Source organism: Mytilus californianus, unplaced genomic scaffold (assembly GCF_021869535.1).
Source record: "Mytilus californianus isolate M0D057914Y unplaced genomic scaffold, xbMytCali1.0.p SCAF_10, whole genome shotgun sequence".
In the NCBI taxonomy this organism is placed as follows: domain Eukaryota; kingdom Metazoa; phylum Mollusca; class Bivalvia; order Mytilida; family Mytilidae; genus Mytilus; species Mytilus californianus.
In genome coordinates, this window is record NW_026262582.1 from 44,219,804 (window position 1) to 44,242,806 (window position 23,003).

The 23,003-nt window shown below is 35.6% G+C and overlaps 1 long non-coding RNA gene across 1 annotated transcript in view; it reads right to left on the minus strand.

Annotated features, from left to right (window-relative positions):
- The window catches only part of LOC127718202 (uncharacterized), a 42,396-nt gene extending 23,988 nt beyond the window's left edge, over positions 1-18,408 (minus strand). The window contains exon 1 of the long non-coding RNA XR_007989632.1: positions 18,349-18,408. This is a non-coding gene — a long non-coding RNA (uncharacterized LOC127718202). The remainder of the gene's footprint in view (positions 1-18,348) is intronic.
- Between the last annotated feature and the right edge of the window lie 4,595 nt (positions 18,409-23,003).

A 23,003-nucleotide genomic window follows, 5' to 3' on the forward strand; every position in this document is an offset into this window, starting at 1 on the left:
GCATAAAAAATAACATAAAAAAAATACCGAACTGCAAGGAAAGTTAAAAACCGAATGACCCTTATCAAATGGCAAAATCAAAAGCTCAAACACATCAAACAGATGGAAAACAACTGTCATATTCCTGACTTGGTACAGGCATTTCCTTATGTATAAAATGGTGCATATATACTTTCCATTTTAGGATATATTTGTTTACAAAACTTCATAGTAAAAGCGAGTTTCTATGGGAAATTTCATTGTCTATATTCACAGAGGTGCAACATACATGTGATAAATCTACGATATTTAGTTATAAAGAATTCATTTGAAGAAATGCAGTAGTATGGACGCATGTAATTTATAAAGTATCATTTACATTAACGATTTGTGTCACTTCTTCGTATCCTTGGATCAGAAATTGTATCATAAGATTTAGTTTTCTAAGTCATTTATTTAAATGACGTCTGTGTTGATTATCATTTAAGACGTCTTTCTTTTTTATGATGCAACAATTAGGATTCAAAAACTTACCAACATCTGTTCACAATCATACTTTTTCTTAAACAATTGTACAATGTACTTGTTTTAGTTAATAAATATTTGGTAGAAAATTCTTGACGGAAGAAATTAATCTGTCATTATCATGGTATTCCAGGGTTGGGTCATACTGGGTACTGTGATATTTTAAGCCTCTTTTAAAACAAACTAGACAGAATTAGGTTTCAAGTATTATTTCTAAACACACACATTTTATACAGATTGTCGTTGAGAGTAATATTTTCAGCGGAACAAATTACTGGAAGAATATAATTATTCAAATGTCCATAGCTTGAAACAATTTTGGGAAAAGTGTGATTATTTCTATGTCCCAGTATGATAAAAGGGCATGTGTGGAATTTGTAAAAAGTAAAACAACAACAATACCGAACTCCAAGTAAAATTCAAAACGGAAAGTCCCTTACCAAATGGCAAAATAAAAAGCTCAAACACATTAAACTGTCATATTCCTGACTTGGTACAGGCATTTCCTTATGTTACAAATCGCGGATTAAACCTGGTTTTATAGCTAGCTACCTCTCACTTGTATACATGACGATCTACCCACCAACAGCCACAGGACATCAGGAGGTAATATAGAGTCTTTAAAAGATATTCAACATAAAATGTAATTTCTTGTCATGTGTGAATCTCATGAATATCAAAAATAATATCAACATAGTTTATGAGGGTCTGGATGGGAGTTTTTCATTTCTGTATTCTTTAATTTTAGGTCATTTCTCTATTCTTTATATTTTTAGCCCATTAATCTCTATTCCTTATATTTTAGCACCCCATTGTTCTCTATTCTTTTTTGTGTTGCTCTATTTTTCTCTACTCTTTATTTTTTGGCAATTTATTCTGCACATTTTACCCATTATTCTCTATTTTGTAAACCCAATCCAGACCCTCGTTTATTTCATTATTCATATTCTTAATATTTATATTCATAACTATAGAAATATAACGTTGATCTATTCACGTTCATTTCATAAGCCTTGACATATTTTAACATGTACATGAATGTTATGTTTATTCATTTTTGTTTAAATCGGGAGTATTATATTACTAATGTCTTAATTTAAAATTACGTAGTGCATTTTCAGCCTTAATTCCCCCCCCCCCCCTATATATATATATACAACTCGTCTAAACATCAGCCCAACAATGTTAGATCTGTAAATTTGCTTTCGCAAATTTTTTTGTTCTTCCCTCGCCGGGATTCGAACTTATGCTGCTGAGATATCGTGACACCAAATCGCCTGCACTGTATCCGACGCGCTAGACCACACGACCACCTAGGCTTCACAAAAATAAAGCTTTCGGTGGCCAGGTGTTACCTTTCCTCGTCAGTTTTAATCTAGCGTCGTAATACAGTACATGATATATAAGGCATGAAGATGGAATTGTTACAGATCAGCTGAAATATCTATTGTAAAGGATCCTACAAATTAATACAAGATACAGTCACAGAAATAATTATATTTATAAGTACGTCTGAACCAGTGACCACTCTACAACAGATTTATCCATCGGATCACCAGCAGTGATGGTGATACATGGCTGTGTACATTCTGTATATACAACTCGTCTAAACATCAGCCCAACAATGTTAGATCTGTAAATTTGCTTTCGCAAATTTTTTGTTCTTCCTTCGCCGGGATTCGAACTCATGCTACTGAGATATCGTGACATCAAATCGCATGCACTGTATCCGACGCGCTAGACCGCACGACCACCTAGGCTTCACAAAAATAAAGCTTTCGGTGGCCGGGTGTTACCTTACCTCGTCAGTTTTAATCTAGCGTCGTAATACAGTACATGATATACAAGGCATGAAGATGGAATTGTTACAGATCAGCTGAAATATCTATTGTAATGGATCCTACAAATTAATGCAAGATACAGTCACAGAAATAATTATATTTATAAGTACGTCTGAACCAGTGACAACTCTACAACAGATTTATCCATCGGATCACCAGCAGTGATGTTGATACATGGCTGTGTACATTCTGTATATACAACTCGTCTAAAAATCAGCCCAACAATGTTAGATCTGTTAATTTGCTTTCGCAAATTGTTTGATCTTCCCTCGCAGGGATTCGAACTCATGCTACTGAGATATCGTGACACCAAATCGCATGCACTGTATCCGACGCGCTAGACCACACGACCACCAAGGCTTCACAAAAATAAAGCTTTCGGTGGCCGGATGTTCCCTTTCCTTGTCAGTTTTAATCTAGCGTCGTAATACAGTACACGATATATAAGGCATCAAGATGAAATTGTTACAGATCAGCTGAAATATCTATTGTAAATGATCCTACAAATTAATGCAAGATACAGTCACAGAAATAATTATATTTATAAGTACGTCTGAACCAGTGACCACTCTACAACAGATTTATCCATCGGATCACCAGCAGTGATGGTGATACATGGCTGTGTACATTCTGTATATACAACTCGTCTAAACATCAGCCCAACAATGTTAGATCTGTAAATTTGCTTTCGCAAATTTTTTGTTCTTCTCTCGCCGGGATTCGAACTCATGCTACTGAGATATTGTGACACCAAATCGCCTGCACTGTATCCGACGCGCTAGACCACACGACCACCTAAGCTTCACAAAAATAAAGCTTTCGGTGGCCGGGTGTTCCCTTTCCTTGTCAGTTTTAATCTAGCGTCGTAATACAGTACACGATATATAAGGCATGAAGATGGAATTGTTACAGATCAGCTGAAATATCTATTGTAAAGGATCCTACAAATTAATACAAGATACAGTCACAGAAATAATTATATTTATAAGTACGTCTGAACCAGGGACCACTCTACAACAGATTTATCCATCGGATCACCAGCAGTGATGGTGATACATGGCTGTGTACATTCTGTATATACAACTCGTCTAAACATCAGCCCAACAATGTTAGATCTGTAAATTTGCTTTCGCAAATTTTTTGTTCTTCCTTCGCCGGGATTCGAACTCATGCTACTGAGATATCGTGACACCAAATCGCCTGCACTGTATTAGACGCCCTAGACCACACGACCACCTAGGCTTCACAAAAATAAAGCTTTCGGTGGCCGGGTGTTACCTTACCTCGTCAGTTTTAATCTAGCGTCGTAATACAGTACATGATATATAAGGCATGAAGATGGAATTGTTACAGATCAGCTGAAATATCTATTGTAAAGGATCCTACAAATTAATGCAAGATACAGTCACAGAAATAATTATATTTATAAGTACGTCTGAACCAGTGACAACTCTACAACAGATTTATCCATCGGATCACCAGCAGTGATGGTGATACATGGCTGTGTACATTCTGTATATACAACTCGTCTAAACTTCAGCCTAACAATGTTAGATCTGTAAATTTGCTTTCGCAAATTTTTTGATCTTCCCTCGCATTGATTCGAACTCATGCTACTGAGATATCGTGACATCAAATCGCCTGCACTGTATCCGACGCGCTAGACCGCACGACCACCTAGGCTTCACAAAAATAAAGCTTTTTGTGGCCGGGTGTTACCTTACCTCGTCAGTTTTAATCTAGCGTCGTAATACAGTACATGATATACAAGGCATGAAGATGGAATTGTTACAGATCAGCTGAAATATCTATTGTAATGGATCCTACAAATTAATGCAAGATACAGTCACAGAAATAATTATATTTATAAGTACGTCTGAACCAGTGACAACTCTACAACAGATTTATCCATCGGATCACCAGCAGTGATGTTGATACATGGCTGTGTACATTCTGTATATACAACTCGTCTAAAAATCAGCCCAACAATGTTAGATCTGTTAATTTGCTTTCGCAAATTGTTTGATCTTCCCTCGCAGGGATTCGAACTCATGCTACTGAGATATCGTGACACCAAATCGCATGCACTGTATCCGACGCGCTAGACCACACGACCACCAAGGCTTCACAAAAATAAAGCTTTCGGTGGCCGGATGTTCCCTTTCCTTGTCAGTTTTAATCTAGCGTCGTAATACAGTACACGATATATAAGGCATCAAGATGAAATTGTTACAGATCAGCTGAAATATCTATTGTAAATGATCCTACAAATTAATGCAAGATACAGTCACAGAAATAATTATATTTATAAGTACGTCTGAACCAGTGACAACTCTACAACAGATTTATCCATCGGATCACCAGCAGTGATGGTGATACATGGCTGTGTACATTCTGTATATACAACTCGTCTAAACATCAGCCCAACAATGTTAGATCTGTAAATTTGCTTTCGCAAATTTTTTGTTCTTCTCTCGCCGGGATTCGAACTCATGCTACTGAGATATTGTGACACCAAATCGCCTGCACTGTATCCGACGCGCTAGACCACACGACCATCTAAGCTTCACAAAAATAAAGCTTTCGGTGGCCGGGTGTTCCCTTTCCTTGTCAGTTTTAATCTAGCGTCGTAATACAGTACACGATATATAAGGCATGAAGATGGAATTGTTACAGATCAGCTGAAATATCTATTGTAAAGGATCCTACAAATTAATACAAGATACAGTCACAGAAATAATTATATTTATAAGTACGTCTGAACCAGTGACCACTCTACAACAGATTTATCCATCGGATCACCAGCAGTGATGGTGATACATGGCTGTGTACATTCTGTATATACAACTCGTCTAAACATCAGCCCAACAATGTTAGATCTGTAAATTTGCTTTCGCAAATTTTTTGTTCTTCCTTCGCCGGGATTCGAACTCATGCTACTGAGATATCGTGACACCAAATCGCCTGCACTGTATTAGACGCCCTAGACCACACGACCACCTAGGCTTCACAAAAATAAAGCTTTCGGTGGCCGGGTGTTACCTTACCTCGTCAGTTTTAATCTAGCGTCGTAATACAGTACATGATATATAAGGCATGAAGATGGAATTGTTACAGATCAGCTGAAATATCTATTGTAAAGGATCCTACAAATTAATGCAAGATACAGTCACAGAAATAATTATATTTATAAGTACGTCTGAACCAGTGACAACTCTACAACAGATTTATCCATCGGATCACCAGTAGTGATGGTGATACATGGCTGTGTACATTCTGTATATACAACTCGTCTAAACTTCAGCCTAACAATGTTAGATCTGTAAATTTGCTTTCGCAAATTTTTTGATCTTCCCTCGCATTGATTCGAACTCATGCTACTGAGATATCGTAACACCAAATCGCCTGCACTGTATCCGACGCGCTAGACCGCACGACCACCTAGGCTTCACAAAAATAAAGCTTTTTGTGGCCGGGTGTTACCTTACCTCGCCAGTTTTAATCTAGCGTCGTAATACAGTACATGATATACAAGGCATGAAGATGGAATTGTTACAGATCAGCTGAAATATCTATTGTAATGGATCCTACAAATTAATGCAAGATACAGTCACAGAAATAATTATATTTATAAGTACGTCTGAACCAGTGACAACTCTACAACAGATTTATCCATCGGATCACCAGCAGTGATGGTGATACATGGCTGTGTACATTCTGTATATACAACTCGTCTAAACATCAGCCCAACAATGTTAGATCTGTAAATTTGCTTTCGCAAATTTTTTGTTCTTCCCTCGCCGGGATTCGAACTCATGCTACTGAGATATCGTGACACCAAATCGCCTGCACTGTATTAGACGCCCTAGACCACACGACCACCTAGGCTTCACAAAAATAAAGCTTTCGGTGGCCGGGTGTAACCTTACCTCGTCAGTTTTAATCTAGCGTCGTAATACAGTACATGATATATAAGGCATGAAGATGGAATTGTTACAGATCAGCTGAAATATCTATTGTAAAGGATCCTACAAATTAATGCAAGATACAGTCACAGAAAAAATTATATTTATAAGTACGTCTGAACCAGTGACAACTCTACAACAGATTTATCCATCGGATCACCAGCAGTGATGGTGATACATGGCTGTGTACATTCTGTATATACAACTCGTCTAAACTTCAGCCTAACAATGTTAGATCTGTAAATTTGCTTTCGCAAATTTTTTGATCTTCCCTCGCATTGATTCGAACTCATGCTACTGAGATATCGTGACACCAAATCGCCTGCACTGTATCCGACGCGCTAGACCGCACGACCACCTAGGCTTCACAAAAATAAAGCTTTTTGTGGCCGGGTGTTACCTTACCTCGTCAGTTTTAATCTAGCGTCGTAATACAGTACATGATATACAAGGCATGAAGATGGAATTGTTACAGATCAGCTGAAATATCTATTGTAATGGATCCTACAAATTAAGGCAAGATACAGTCACAGAAATAATTATATTTATAAGTACGTCTGAACCAGTGACAACTCAACAGATTTATCCATCGGATCACCAGCAGTGATGTTGATACATGGCTGTGTACATTCTGTATATACAACTCGTCTAAACATCAGCCCAACAATGTTAGATCTGTAAATTTGCTTTCGCAAATTGTTTGATCTTCCCTCGCAGGGATTCGAACTCATGCTACTGAGATATCGTGACACCAAATCGCATGCACTGTATCCGACGCGCTAGACCACACGACCACTAAGGCTTCACAAAAATAAAGCTTTCGGTGGCCGGATGTTCCCTTTCCTTGTCAGTTTTAATCTAGCGTCGTAATACAGTACACGATATATAAGGCATCAAGATGAAATTGTTACAGATCAGCTGAAATATCTATTGTAAATGATCCTACAAATTAATGCAAGATACAGTCACAGAAATAATTATATTTATAAGTACGTCTGAACCAGTGACAACTCTACAACAGATTTATCCATCGGATCACCAGCAGTGATGTTGATACATGGCTGTGTACATTCTGTATATACAACTCGTATAAACATCAGCCCAACAATGTTAGATCTGTAAATTTGCTTTCGCAAATTTTTTGATCTTCACTCGCAGGGATTCGAACTCATGCTACTGAGATATCGTGACACCAAATCGCCTGCACTGTATCCGACGCGCTAGACCACACGACCACCTAGGCTTCACAAAAATAAAGCTTTCGGTGGCCGGGTGTTACCTCTCCTCGTCAGTTTTAATCTAGCGTCGTAATACAGTACATGATATACAAGGCATGAAGATGGAATTGTTACAGATCAGCTGAAATATCTATTGTAAAGGATCCTACAAATTAATGCAAGATACAGTCACAGAAATAATTATATTTATAAGTACGTCTGAACCAGTGACAACTCTACAACAGATTTATCCATCGGATCACCAGCAGTGATGGTGATAAATGGCTGTGTACATTCTGTATATACAACTCGTGTAAACATCAGCCCAACAATGTTAGATCTGTAAATTTGCTTTCGCAAATTTTTTGTTCTTCCCTCGCAGGGATTCGAACTCATGCTACTGAGATATCGTGACACCAAATCGCCTGCACTGTAGCCGACGCGCTAGACCGCACGACCACCTAGACTTCACAAAAATAAAGCTTTTTGTGGCCGGGTGTTACCTTACCTCGTCAGTTTTAATCTAGCGTCGTAACACAGTACATGATATATAAGGCATGAAGATGGAATTGTTACAGATCAGCTGAAATATCTATTGTAAAGGATCCTACAAATTAATGCAAGATACAGTCACAGAAATAATTATATTTATAAGTACGTCTGAACCAGTGACAACTCTACAACAGATTTATCCATCGGATCACCAGCAGTGATGGTGATTCATGGCTGTGTACATTCTGTATATACAACTCGTCTAAACATCAGCCCAACAATGTTAGATCTGTAAATTTGCTTTCGCAAATTTTTTGTTCTTCCCTCGCCGGGATTCGAACTCATGCTACTGAGATATCGTGACACCAAATCGCCTGCACTGTATCCGACGCGCTAGACCACACGACCACATAGGTTTCACAAAAAAAAAGCTTTCGGTGGTCGGGTGTTACCTTTCCTCGTCAGTTTTAATCTAGCGTCGTAATACAGTACATGATATATAAGCCATGAAGATGGAATTGTTACAGATCAGCTGAAATATCTATTGTAAAAGATCCTACTAATTAATGCAAAGCTGATCTGTAACAATTCCATCTTCATGCCTTATATATCATGTACTGTATTACGACGCTATATTAAAACTGACGAGGAAAGGTAACACCCGACCAACGAAAGCTTTGTTTTTGTGAAGCCTAGGTGGTCGTGTGGTCTAGCGCATCGGATACAGTGCAGGCGATTTGGTGTCACGATATCTCAGTAGCATGAGTTCGAATCCCGGCGAGGAAAAAACAAAAAATTTGCGAAAGCAAATTAACAGATCTAACATTGTTGGGCTGATGTTTAGACGAGTTGTATATACAGAATGTACACAGCCATGTATCACCACCACTGCTGGTGATCCAATGGATAAATCTGTTGTAGAGTTGTCACTGGTTCAGACGTACTTATAAATATAATTATTTCTGTGACTGTATCTTGCATTAATTTGTAGGATCCTTTACAATAGATATTTCAGCTGATCTGTAACAATTCCATCTTCATCCCTTATACTGTGGATTCATTATTAATCGTTGGATACTATTTTTCGTGGATTTCGTGGGTACAGGTGAACCACGAAATTAAGTTTTCAACGAATTACAAATTTTCTATAAGGAAATGTGCAGATTTTGGCAAAACCACGAAATCAAATATCCACGAACATGCAAGTTTTCCTCAATCCACGAAAATTGGTACCCACTAAAATAAATGAATCCACAGTATATCATGTACTGTATTACGACGCTAGATTAAAACTGACGAGGAAAGGTAACACCCGGCCACCGAAAGCTTTATTTTTGTGAAGCCTAGGTGGTCGTGTGGTCTAGCGCATAGGATACAGTGCAGGCGATTTGGTGTCACGATATCTCAGTAGCATGAGTTCGAATCCCGGCGAGGGAAGAACAAAAAAATTGCGAAAGCAAATTTACAGATCTAACATTGTTGTGCTGATGTTTAGACGAGTTGTATATACAGAATGTACACAGCCATGTATCACCATCACTGCTGGTGATCCGATGGATAAATCGGTTTTAGAGTTGTCACTGGTTCAGACGTACTTATAAATATAATTATTTCTGTGACTGTATCATGCATTAATTTGTAGGATCCTTTACAATAGATATTTCAGCTGATCTGTAACAATTCCATCTTCATGCCTTATATATCATGTACTGTATTACGACGCTAGATTAAAACTGACGAGGAAAGGTAACACCCGGCCACCGAAAGTTTTATTTTTGTGAAGCCTAGGTGGTCGTGTGGTCTAGCGCGTCGGATACAGTGCAGGCGATTTGGTGTCACGATATATAAGTAGCATGAGTTCGAATCCCGGCGAAGGAAGAACAAAAAATTTGCGAATTTCAAAGCAAATTTACAAATCTAACATTGTTGGGCTGATGTTTAGACGAGTTGTATATACAGAATGTACACAGCCATGTATCACCATCACTGCTGGTGATCCGATGGATAAATCTGTTGTAGAGTTGTCACTGGTTCAGACGTACTTATAAATATAATTATTTCTGTGACTGTATCTTGCATTAATTTATAGGATCCTTTACAATAGATATTTCAGCTGATCTGTAACAATTCCATCTTCATGCCTTATATATCATGTACTGTATTACGACGCTAGATTAAAACTGACGAGGAAAGGTAACACCCGGCCACCGAAAGTTTTAATTTTGGGAAGCCTTGGTGGTCTTGTGGTCTAGCGCGTCGGATACAGTGCAGGCGATTTGGTGTCACGATATCTCAGTAGCATGAGTTCGAATCACGGCGAGGGAAGAACAAAAAATTTGCGATAGCAAATTTACAAATCTAACATTGCTGGGCTGATGTTTAGACGAGTTGTATATACAGAATTTACACTGCTGGTGATCCGATGGATAAATCTGTTGTAGAGTTGTCACTGGTTCAGACGTACTTATATATATATATATATAATGTAACCTACGATCCTTTACGATAGATATTTAGCTAATCTGCAATCAATTCCATCTTCATGCCTAATATATCATGTACTGTGTTACAACTCTAGATTCTACTGAAGAGGAAAAGTAACACTAGTCCACCGAAAGCTGAATTTAACATTGTTGTGCTGATATTTAGAGTAGTTATGTACTTTTACAAATTGTGACTTGGATGGAGAGTTGTCTCATTGGCACTCATACCATATCTTCTTATATCTATGTATATATATATCTGCCTAAGTGTAGTGACAACTGTACCTTGTTTATCGGATTTCTTATGATTAAGAAATACCAAGCGTTAGAATATTTATAAAGTGCATAGAAAATCAACCTAACAATGTTAAAGTAGATCTGATTCTTTACTTATGTAAATATTAGGGATGTCAACGAGTACTCGAGTACTCGAGTATCGCTCGGTAGTACCGAGTACCGATTACCAAAATGATACTCGACTAATCGGTTTCCTGTAAGAATGTTGTTGCTTTCTTGCTTTCTTAAGCTAAAACAACAAATACAATTTTTTTTTGAGAGCCTAATAAAACCTAATTTTCAGCTGAAATAAAAAGGTTGTATGTTGTTTATAATTATTTATGCATCAGATAAATCAAATCAAACGAGTGTATCCTTGTTAAATAATAGTTGTGGTCATTCCCATGTATATCAACGGATGCATCTGTTGCTTAGATGAGAAATTCCGCCCTAAATAACTCAACGTAAATATCGAGTCCTTGTAATAGATATTTGTATTTTTCTATATTTAGTATTATGTTTCATGTACAACGTCCTCCTGTAAACGTGACTTTATCTCTCGGATGTTATACACCGCTTGTTTCCACAAACCCTTTGCACTATTGATCAATAATCACCTTGTTAATGATGTTCGCTGCTCTGTTCCAAAATAACAAGCTTTTTAAAAAACTGTTATAAGTTGATAGTATATGAATAAAGGAACTAAAAAAGCAGAAAAAAAATGAAGGGTCTGTGCGCTTGTTTTCGAAATATAGACCATTGAAAATTTGGCGGGAAATGATTCTCTCTAGATTTTTCGTACATTCAACATTGGCATCTTTTTTCTTTCAAAAACTATGAAAAAAAACAAGGGTTTTATAGGATTTTCAAATATGGTTTTTAAAACTTTATGTAATAAAATTATGTAAAGAAAAGCAGGGGTTAGCGGGAAAAATATATAATGGCACTTCATGGATAAAACCAGAGGATTCTGAATATCGGACAGAATTTCAAAAACAAGAGGACCGAACATCCTTAAAGTTTATCCAACAAGTGCAGTCGTCAATCGTAACTACTCGGCCATTCTCGCTACACCTGGCTACAATAACGTATCATTGGCAGGAGACCAAGACAAAATATATTAATTTTGTAATTTTTCTTTTTAATAATTTAAAAAAAACTTTATTAAGCACAAATTACACCCATAAGAGGGTCAAAGGCATAACAACAATTACATGTATAAACAACAATATAATGATGCCATTTACATTTACATAAAAATATAACAAAATATTAAACACACAACTGTTACGTACACAACAAATGACCTCAAGTGGACTCTGTCCTCAGTTCCATAAACTGTTTAACAAAGTAGCCTAAATATTTCACTTGCTGACTAGAAGTTGGATTTAGAATATATTTCATGTTATTATATCAGAAAAATCCTTGTGTTGGGTTTTTAAATCGTTAAAAAAAGACGTCTTCAATCATTTTTTATTTTACATAACGAAAAAAATATTTTATAAGAATACAATAATTATCTGACTATAAAGTAGAAAAGTAATTTTTCATATCAGCCCTTGTATCATGTGTTAACCTATATCGGTCCTCAAGCTTATCAACCCTGATATTTTCCTGAGACTCGCATATCGGGCTGAGGGCTTTTGTCCGTCGTTCGATATTGGTAGAGGAATGATACCTGTGCCGATATTGAAAATGCCTAGTAATAAATGAAAAAAACTTGTAAGTTATCGTCCTATCTTAACATATGTAAGAGGGTCTGGATAGGGGGTCCTTTATTTCTTGTTCCTTTAACTTTTTAATCATTTTTCTCTTTTCTTTATATTTCAGCGCCCCATTATTCTCTATTCTTTTTTTTTTTGTTTGTTTATTTTTGTCTATTCTTTTTTTTGTTTGTCTATTTTTGTCTATTCCTTAATTTTGTTTGCCGTTTATTCTGCTCTTTTTGTCCATTATTTTCTATTCTGCAAACCCTCTCCAGACCCTGATAAAGAGTGCTGACATGAAATATGAAATATCATTGACACGATCATTGTCTATACATTTTTTTACTGTTGATAAAATGTTGCATTATTAGAATATACTCAAGGCGTGGATTACCGAAACTAGAAATATGAAATATCATGGATACGGTCATTGTCTATAAAACATCTTACTGTTTATAAAATGTTGTATTATTAGAATCTACACAAGGATTGCCGAATCAAGAAATATGAAATGTCATTGATACGATCATTGTCTATAAATCATTTTACTGTTTATAAAAAGATCCATTATTAGAATCTACCCATGGATTGCCGAATCCAGAAATATGAAATGTCATTGATACGGTCATTGTCTATAAATCATTTTACCGTGTATAAAATGTTGCATTTAATTTATTAGAATCCACCCAAGGCGTTGATTTCCGTAATGAGATCTGGCACAAATTTTTGGTATGTTTGAATTTAAATGCTGATCAACTTCAAATTGGTCTGGCTTAACGAGAAGCTGAAAACTTTATTAAAAAGTGTTTTTAATGTATTTGATTATAAATTATATTTTTGGTACACATATTCTATCTTAGTATATGCTTATGCAATTTTTTCTTATAATTAAAATTTATTTTTTACTTTTTAAATGAGACTCCCAGTAAAGTTTTTATGTAGTGTTTTAATCCCTTTCTTGTTTTGTTTGATTGTTTGTATCTCTTCATTTAAAACTAAAAACTTTCGTTTTTCTCTTTTAGTTATGACAGATTTTGTCATTCCTCTATTGATTATTTGCGTTTTCCCTTGTAATATATCAGGGGCCGGGTAACAAGAAACGTCATATAAAGACCTCATTGGTCATAGTTTACGCCAGCACAGAGAGTGCGATAAAGAAACAAAAAGCTAATGTCCGACACATATCCAAAAAGCGTAGACTAGTTTCAACTCATCACTTTTGAGCAGATGATTAAATTTAAAATCATTTTGTTTAGTGGTATTGGAAAAATGTTTGACGAAAAAATGTAAGTTCATTCAACATATTGAAATATTGAATTTCAGAGTATATGCAATAAGAAAGTAAGTATCTGACTGATCAAAAATATTCGCACGTTACATTTCGTCACTATACAGCTACTAAATATTTATTAGAAAGAATATATTCAATATATAATATCCAAATATAAAGATATTTGTTTAGTACTTTTTGAGAGAAAAAAAAGAGACGAAAATAAGGACGGACACGCTGATTGCGATATAGTCCCACTCCTTCTTTACAGTAAGGAAAATCATAGATGTTCAAATACTTCCAACTGTGTTCCTTAACCAGTTACACCATTATGGACCCAAAACTTTTGATAATACATTCTAGGAAATGAAAGATATTAAATTTACCCCATGATTGAATTAGTAAAACCACACGAGCTGTCAAGAATATTATTTAAAATTGAGAATGGAAATGGGGAATGTGTCAAAGAGACAACAACCCGACCATAGAACAGACAACAGCAGAAGGTCACCAACAGGTCTTCAATGCAGCGAGAAATTCCCGCACCCGGAGGCGTCCTTCAGCTGGCCCCTAAACAAATATATATACTAGTTCAGTGATAATGAACGCCATACTAAACTCCAAATTGTACACAAGAAACTAAAATTAAAAATAATACAAGACTAACAAAGGCTAGAGGCTCCTGACTTGGGACAGGTGCAAAAATTCGGCGGGGTTAAACATGTTTATGAGATCTCAACCCTCCCCCTATACCTCTAGCCAATGTAGAAAAGTAAACGCATAACAATACGCACATTAAAATTGCATGTTTATGAAAAGTAATACAATTATCAGTGTAAAAGAAATGTATTTCTGATTTTTGATGCTAGATTGCTGTATTATTGACGTACGCCCTGCATCTCCTTTCATCCTGCCTTTACCTTACTAAGGGTCTGGATGAGGGTCCTTAATTCTGTATTCTTTATTTAATTTGCCATTTTTCTCTATTCTTTATAAATTTTGCCCATTATTATCTATTATTCATATTTTAGCACCTCATTATTCTGTATTCTATTTTTGGCCTTTTTTTCTCTTTTCTTTATTTATTTGGCCCTTTTTCTATAGTATTGGCGCATTATTCTCAATTCTGTAAACCCCACCCAGACCCTCCTGACTACAAACCTGGTAAACAAGAAAAGAGCAATCTTCAAATCAAGTTAATTATATTTATTATAAACATGATAGCAAATGTCTAATACAAAGTCAAAATGAGTGACGTGCAGTCTATTTAGAAAGCAATTATTTAGAAAGATCAATAACACGAGTCAGAGGCGAAATGTTAAAACCAAGATCGGCTGCCAAGGCAACAAATATGTTATTCAATTTTGGTTTAAAATACAGTGAATTTTTACAATTATATAATGTCCTTGAAGAAAAAAAAATGAATATGCACATTTTTACTTTTGCGCCCATTAATAAAAATGCGTCTTCATGCATATGAAAATATTGGTCTTTATTTTTGTAACAAAAATACGAAACAGTTAAGATTTTTCTTCAATTAAAATATAAAAAAAGTCGCGTTATCTACAAAGCAGCATGATATATACGTGTGCGGCTTCAAAGTTCATAGTACGAAATCGTTGAGTACATATCACACATCTAATTTTCTAATGACGTTTAATCTGTATGGTATAGACTATATCGTCGTATGTTTCTGGACAACAGTCGTACTTCCTTGCCTCTCGAACAACACTCGATCCGACTATTTCGTACTGGGCGTTTTCCGTGTAGGTTTCCAGCAGCACGCGAGGACTGATGGCTTGTAAATCGGTTTCATGTGCACCGTACGTCCAGGATCCAAATTTAAATTTACATTCGATAACATCGTCATTCTTCTGCTTGCAGTTTTCAGTTTCATACTTTGCATCAGAAACCAAAACAACGTCTCCATTCCGACTTACAACAACATTTCGGTTGTATAATGGCTTTGTATTTGGACTGCAAAAAAAGATCAACAGTGTTAACATACTAGTGTCGGTCAAGAAGTTTTGCTAAAAATATACTACAAAATTAACAATGAAAAACTTTCAAAATGGCGCTCGAACAGGGTAAGAATTTAGCGATCAGCATGCGTCAACTGTCATGTGATTCCAAATACACGTGAAGTAGCAAAAGGTGGAACGGTATTATTTACTTTCTTGGAACTAGGTTGCTCTTTTGTGTACCCCACTTATGTCAATATATCTGAACACTGTGTTTGGATGAAAAATACAGCATATACCGAACACATTTTTCCAAGCTGAGGGATGAATCAGGTGTAGAAAATATAAAATAATTTTACATACAGGTGAAAATGAATTTTTGAGAGTTTTTGTATTCACTTAATGATAAAAGGCCGCAAAGCACTAGGTTTATAAAGATAGCAGAATACGAAGACGGTCATATTCACATTTACGTCTGAATATTATAACGAAAGTACTTCAGTTGACTGTGTGTGTAGATTTTGGGTCAGTGTTAGAAAGTGGAGATTATTATAAAAAAAGCTTTCATTATCCCTATGGCCCTGGAAATATAACCTTTCCACCTTCCTGTCTTCCTGCCTTCTCCCTTTTTAAAAAAATCAAATGGTCGTCCCCTTTACAATACGGTATTGATTTTGCTTATTGTTGAAGCCATTTGCATACATTCACGTCCTTTTGGTTTCTCGTTTCTCGTAGATATGCAATAAACCTGCATTTCCTTTTAACGCTCTCCGAATTATTTGTTTTTCGGCAGCACATAGTAATCGCTTTGTCCGTCCTTCCTTCCGTGTGTCTGAAATAAATGGTTTCCGAAGGAAAACCTTAAGATATTGGGAAGGGAAAGAAGTCTAAATATTTTGGGGTCAACGTAACTTGCTAGGAACAGAAAAAAGTTTACCGAATGTTTACTTGAGTTTCCTTTGATTGATTGATTTGTTGTTGGTTGCTTAACGTCCAGTAGTAAATATTTCATGTATATTCTGGACGAGAACAAATTACCGATACATGCAATTGGTAGATCCTGTAATAGAGGCCATCCGGGATGAAGGTCGGGGAAATTTTGAATGCCACTGGAAAATAAGAGTATATCGGATAGGGACAGAAATTTTGCCTACCGAGAATCCCCCATCCAGACCCTCACAACCGACTGTACAGGTGCTTAAACTACTTACTGTCTGTATTGAAATATATCTGATGTCCATATGACAGACATTGGGAGTCTTATTCTTGCTGGTGTTCCATTCCAAGTCAATCTAGGGTCATACCATTTCAGCTCTGACCAAATCTCAATAGACAATGGACGTCTGCAAAAGACATGCAGATATGTAAACGTTGATTATTTTTTCGGGTTGTTATATTCTCGATATCAATGCTTAAACTCGCACGGGGGTCAAATTCGCGTATCAACTGTAAATTCGCACTTCACATCAACGATGTTGCTTTCTACAAACCATTCGCGCACTTGACCTAATCGCGAAGTAAGCGAAAATAACGGTTACCCCCGCGCGAAAAACAGTTCCATCAAATCCTATCAAACGTTCTTGATTAGAGATCAGATATCTCTGATTGACAATTATAATGTTGTGCGAGTAATGACTGTACCGATTTTCAAAAAACAATATCATCTGACTTCGACAAAATATTTAACATATATACTATTTTGCTAGAAAACTTTTTATTGTAATACTGTAATAAACATGTTGAAAACAAAAATTCTCGCCATTATTTTTTTTCTTCCTGCGATCTACGTTGCGAACTTACTTAAATGAGATCCACAAACTCCTTAAAAAACGAAATGCTAGAAAAAAATATTTGAGTTATGAAATATCAGTCAAGAATAAGTGTCCATATGACACCATGCCCCACTTTCATTATCATTTTGCTTGTTCTGTGAACCATGACATTGGGATCTTAACTGTTATTTCGCTTATACTTTACAAGGTCAATATCACAACTAACATGACTTTTTGTATATTAAGTTTTATGTTCTTCATGGTAAACGAAATACTTTAACCTGACAAAAATACTTAATCCAACTTTCACATTTCCATGTTCAGTGAACTCTTAAAAATGGGGTCGAACCGTAATTTGGCATACAGTTTTAAAATTTAATACCATAATAAAGATGTTTATTGGTGGCCTTGGGCTGTTTTCTGCACTTTGGTCGGGGTGTTGTCTCTTTGACACATTCTCCATTTCCATTCTCAATTTTACTAATTTTCAAGTTGATTTGACTACAACTTCCTGGTAAACAACCTTGACAAAAATATTTAACCTGATACGGGTTTAACGGACACACAGAATAGAAAATATTATGCCACCTGCTATCATAAGCGGGCCATAAAAACCTGAAACCAAAACAAAATTCAACAAAAAAAAGAAATAATAAAGAAAAACATAAGCCTTTGTTTTCAGTGAAACAAAATTACGTGGTCGTCATTGACTGAAATTGATTAAATACTAATTTAACGGTTTCTAGACGCACACACCATGCTATCATAGTCCATCTTTTCGAGATTCAGACCATTTGTGACTTTCATTATTGGATGTTCAGTTGTTCCAGGGTATGCATATTTGTCGTAATCTTTCCAGACCTTTGTTATGGCTCCGTCTTCCTTGACATGTACAGTCCTTTCTAAACATTAACATTTTATCAATTTTATGAAAAAAAAAACAAACATAATATAATTGTTTGTAATGACTTTTTTTTTAAACATCCCATACTGATGCATTGTCAACTACCGGGGCCTCGGTGAGCAAGTGGTATAAGTAGTTTATCTGCTATGATAACTACTCTGTCAACTACCGGGGCCTCCGCTGCCAACTGGTATAAGTAGTTTATCTTCTATTATAACTAGTCTGTCATCACCGAGTTTATGAGATCGAACCTCACTCGTGGCAGGTGGGTTCGACTCCTTTCTTAATTGACTAGGATTGCCAGTTTCCCTGTCGAAAGTCGATTGTTCTGTCCGGTTTCCATCAATAAAAATTGGCCGCAACGATATAGCGAAGAAAGCTGAAAGTGGCGTTAAGCCCGACAATCAATCAGTCAATATCAACTACCAACCGTCAGTTGGACTAACCAAGGATGTACCCTCCGTAGTAACCAGAGTGTTACCCTAAAGTACCATGTGTGTGATTTTAGATATGACGAAAAAAAATATAATAACGTGTTTATCTTACGTTTCGCACTACAATACCTATTGTTAATGATATTATATCATTAGATTGATTGACTGTTGTGTCCAGTGACAAATATTTCTTCCATATTCAGGACAAAAACAAAATATACCATAACGGTAGGTGTTGCAAAATGTGCCTACCAAGAAAGGCGAGAAGTTACACATGATAATATAAGTTATATAACATACTAGAACGGACCACATATTACTTTTTGTCATGGTTTATCATTGTGTTATTGAAAATCCTAACAGCATGTCCTATTAATCTTTTGATATTTGCGAAGTAAAGCTTTAGTCCCCTAATAAATCTAAAATACAGAAAAAAGACCACACTGGTCAATACTTTGATGACCACTAATATGATAACAATTTTGCTTAATTTAAATGTCAAAAATTATTAATTGGTCTATTTAAAATGAACAACTTGAAGTTGTGGTAAGTTATGATATTTGGTATGCAGTTGTATTAGCATTAGCTCATCTCATTTCCATGGGCATGGAGATAATTTGACCCTGAACCTTTATGGTTATGGTTCAATGACTTCGAATAATTTGCATAGTTTACATGTTTAAGTATTGTCATTTTAATTTAAAAAAAGTGCATTTAACTTTATAAGTACATATGGGCGAGACATGCCTGTGTGTCAACAGTTTACTATTTTAAAAGTTTTGAATGAGAAATGAAAAGGGTAAAACAGTGACATTTAACTATTATAGGATTGAACTAGGAAACGAGGAAAAGGACTCAGATACATGTTAAAAATAAAATGAATATCAAATAATTTTGCCAGATATATTCGAGATTGAAGTTTTTACTTATATACATGTATTGAAAAATATAGAGGTTACTATAAAAAGTTTGTATGGATAGCCCAGGAAACGATGCCAGTGCTTGCAAAACTCGGGAAGGCAATGTCCTGATAAACTGTTTTAGCAAACGTCATAAGGAGGACTTACCCTTCATGGCATTAGTATCCTCTAACCATAACACACAGGTTAGCACAAGCACAGCAGACAGCTTTGACGACATTCGTTCTGTGAGGATAAACAATCTTAATTATCTGGTAAGACTGTTAAGAAATTTTATTTTACTTTATATAAATCATTTTCGATCATTCTTCACTGCTGTAAGTTTTAAGCATGTATATTCGATCTTTGAAACGTTATTATCAAAATTACTTACACTCGAATTTACATGACAAATTTTACGTCCTAGCCTCCTAGTTCAAACGACGAAATGGTTTTGCAATTTTCATGTTAATGTCATTACGAAGAAAAACTTACCAAACAAAAAGTTTGATGATAAGCAGTTACTGCAAACACGATTATTTCACAAATTCAGCAGTATTAAAATTTAAGTTTACAAGCACCTCTTCCATCCAAAAAAGGAACTACATATTATCAAACCAATAAGTGTTTAGATATGACCAACCATTAACCCATTGTGGCCATCCATTGGCTGGGTCTGATCGGGCAAACGTTCATCCGCTACGCTCGCTCATAACGTTGTTTTTACAAACCTTACTCAAGCTGACAGCCACTTTTGGCAGCCAATCAAGATAGCAACCACTTTTTTCCAGCAGCCAATTTTAATGATATGTCTAAAAACCAAAAAACTGTATACGACTCAAACGTTCCAAAAATCTCAAAATCTTAGTTAAATATAATTTGACTGCGGAATTCGACATTTTCACGGCTTGTCGTGATAACTCTACCAATGATGAAAGCAGCCCCTTTTTTCGAAGGACACTGTTTGTTTGATAAAAAAAATTGTACAATTTAAAATCGTTTTGTTTCCGTTCTTTTTCTCGTTTTTTGATTTCTTATAAAAAGGAGGTACAGAAACAATGTAGGAATAGAAAATAAAAAAAGCAAAGTACAACTACCATTGTTAATAAGTAAGTTGTGAGGAATCGTGTTATATACGTAATTCCAACCAATTTGAACTGAATAAAAAAGATGCAATGTACGATAGAAACATTACATACATGCTTTCCATACACTCGGCGTCCTCAAATATCCACTATTTCAGTTGAAACCATTTTCATTATCTATTTCTGTATATATGAAATGAAAACATTTCGATATACATGTAATGTTAATCCCTTTTTTAATGTGAACAAGAATTTTCTATAAAAATCCTACGTGGACTATTTTGTACGGCATGCAACATTACCAATTCTGAATTTAAAACTGAAATTTCCTTGTCAAATGTGCCAGTTCAAATACTTGACATATAACTAGAGCTGTGGTGGCCCGGATCCCAGAAAAACATTTAAGTGGGGAATAGCCTGGGTCAATACTTTTGAAAGAGGCTAGGTTCAGTTCGGAATTTTGCCGTAGGGATATGCCGAGGAGTACCGAATGTGTGGATAGTATGGAAAGTACGTAAAGGGCCACCACAGGGGTTCAATTTGCCCCTTAATGTACTTTTCATATGAACCACACATTATTTCGGTACTCCTCGGCAAGTCCTTACGGCAAAGTTCCGAACCTGTTCTCTAATTTTAACTGAATGACCGCCCCTTTACAATTTAGATTTGTACATAGTGACTTTACCTTCTTTTCTTTTTGGAAATTAATATGCTATCCTGTTACGAACTGAAAAAAGAATAACCTTGCCTAAAACGAGTAGAAAATGAATATTTTACCAAACAAAAAGCAAGAAATAGTTGTCTACAAAAGTTGCAGTACGGACCCGCACAAAATAGATAAGTGGAATAGATTGCCTTAGCTTTGTTGTCAAACCTTTTAGAAATTTTGGGTTTTCAATGTTCATCAACTTCGTACTTTAATTAGCCTGTTTCACTTTTTTTATTCGAACGTAACTGACGGGTCTTTTGTAGACGACACGCGCGTCTGGGGTTCAAAATGTCAATCCTTGTATATATGATGAGTTTATTTGCATTCAGCGTGTTCGTCGTTATTTTCGTCTCTTTTTTCTCAAAAAGTACTAAAAAAGTATTCATATTTGGAAACTTCTATATTAAGTATTCAATTTTTAATAAATATTTAGTAGCTTGACAATGACTAATTGTAACGTGCGAGTATTTTTCTGATCTGTCAGATATTTACTTTCTGCTTGTAGATAACTCTGTATATTTCAATTTGTTGAATGAACTTACATTTTTTTCGCCAAACATGTTTGCAATACCGATAAACAGAATGATTTTACATTTAATCATCTGCGCAACAGTGAGGAGTTGAAACTAGTCTACGCTTTTCGGATTTGTGTCAGACATTCATTTTTGTATTCTTATCGCACTCTTTGTGCTAGCGTAGAATATGACTAACGAGCCTTTTTCTGACGTTTAATGTTACTGGTCCCTGATTTATTATAAGGGAAAACGCAAATTATCAATAGAAAAATGACCAAAAACTGCCATAATTGAAAGAGAAAAACGAAAAGATACAACACCAGTCGACTAAGCAGTACACACTAAAACGATTGAGCAACAGGAACTGGAGCTGAATTATGGTGCTGCTGAGGAAGATAGACACAGTGAATATTGATTTTTGTGACGATGCCTTTTTTTCCTGCTTGAGGAGAAAAGTATTTAGTTTTAGATGAAGAGATACACACAATCAAACAAATCAAAAAAGGAAATTTAAACACGACATAAAACAAGAAGCAAATACATTATAAAAATGTTTTAATAGAGTTTTCAGCATCTCGTTAAAACAAAAAGAAGAGCCAAATCAAATTTGAAGTTGATCCGCATTAAAACCCAACAATTCCAAATCTGGTTTCGGCAATCCACGCCTTGGGTCTAATAATGCTACATTTTATCAACAGTAAAATAATTTATAGACAATGACCGTATCAATGATATTTAATATTTCGTGTCAGCACTCTGAATAGGGTCTGGATTGGGTTTACAGAATAGAGAATAATGGAAGAAAAAGAGAAGAGTAAAAGGCAAACAAAATTAAAAATAGGTAAAAAAAAAATAAAGAATAGAGAATAATCTGTTTCTAAATTATAAACTTTTAAGGATATAGAACAATGGACAAAATAAATAAAGAATAGAGAAAAATGGTCTAAAAATTAAAGAATAAAAAAAGAAA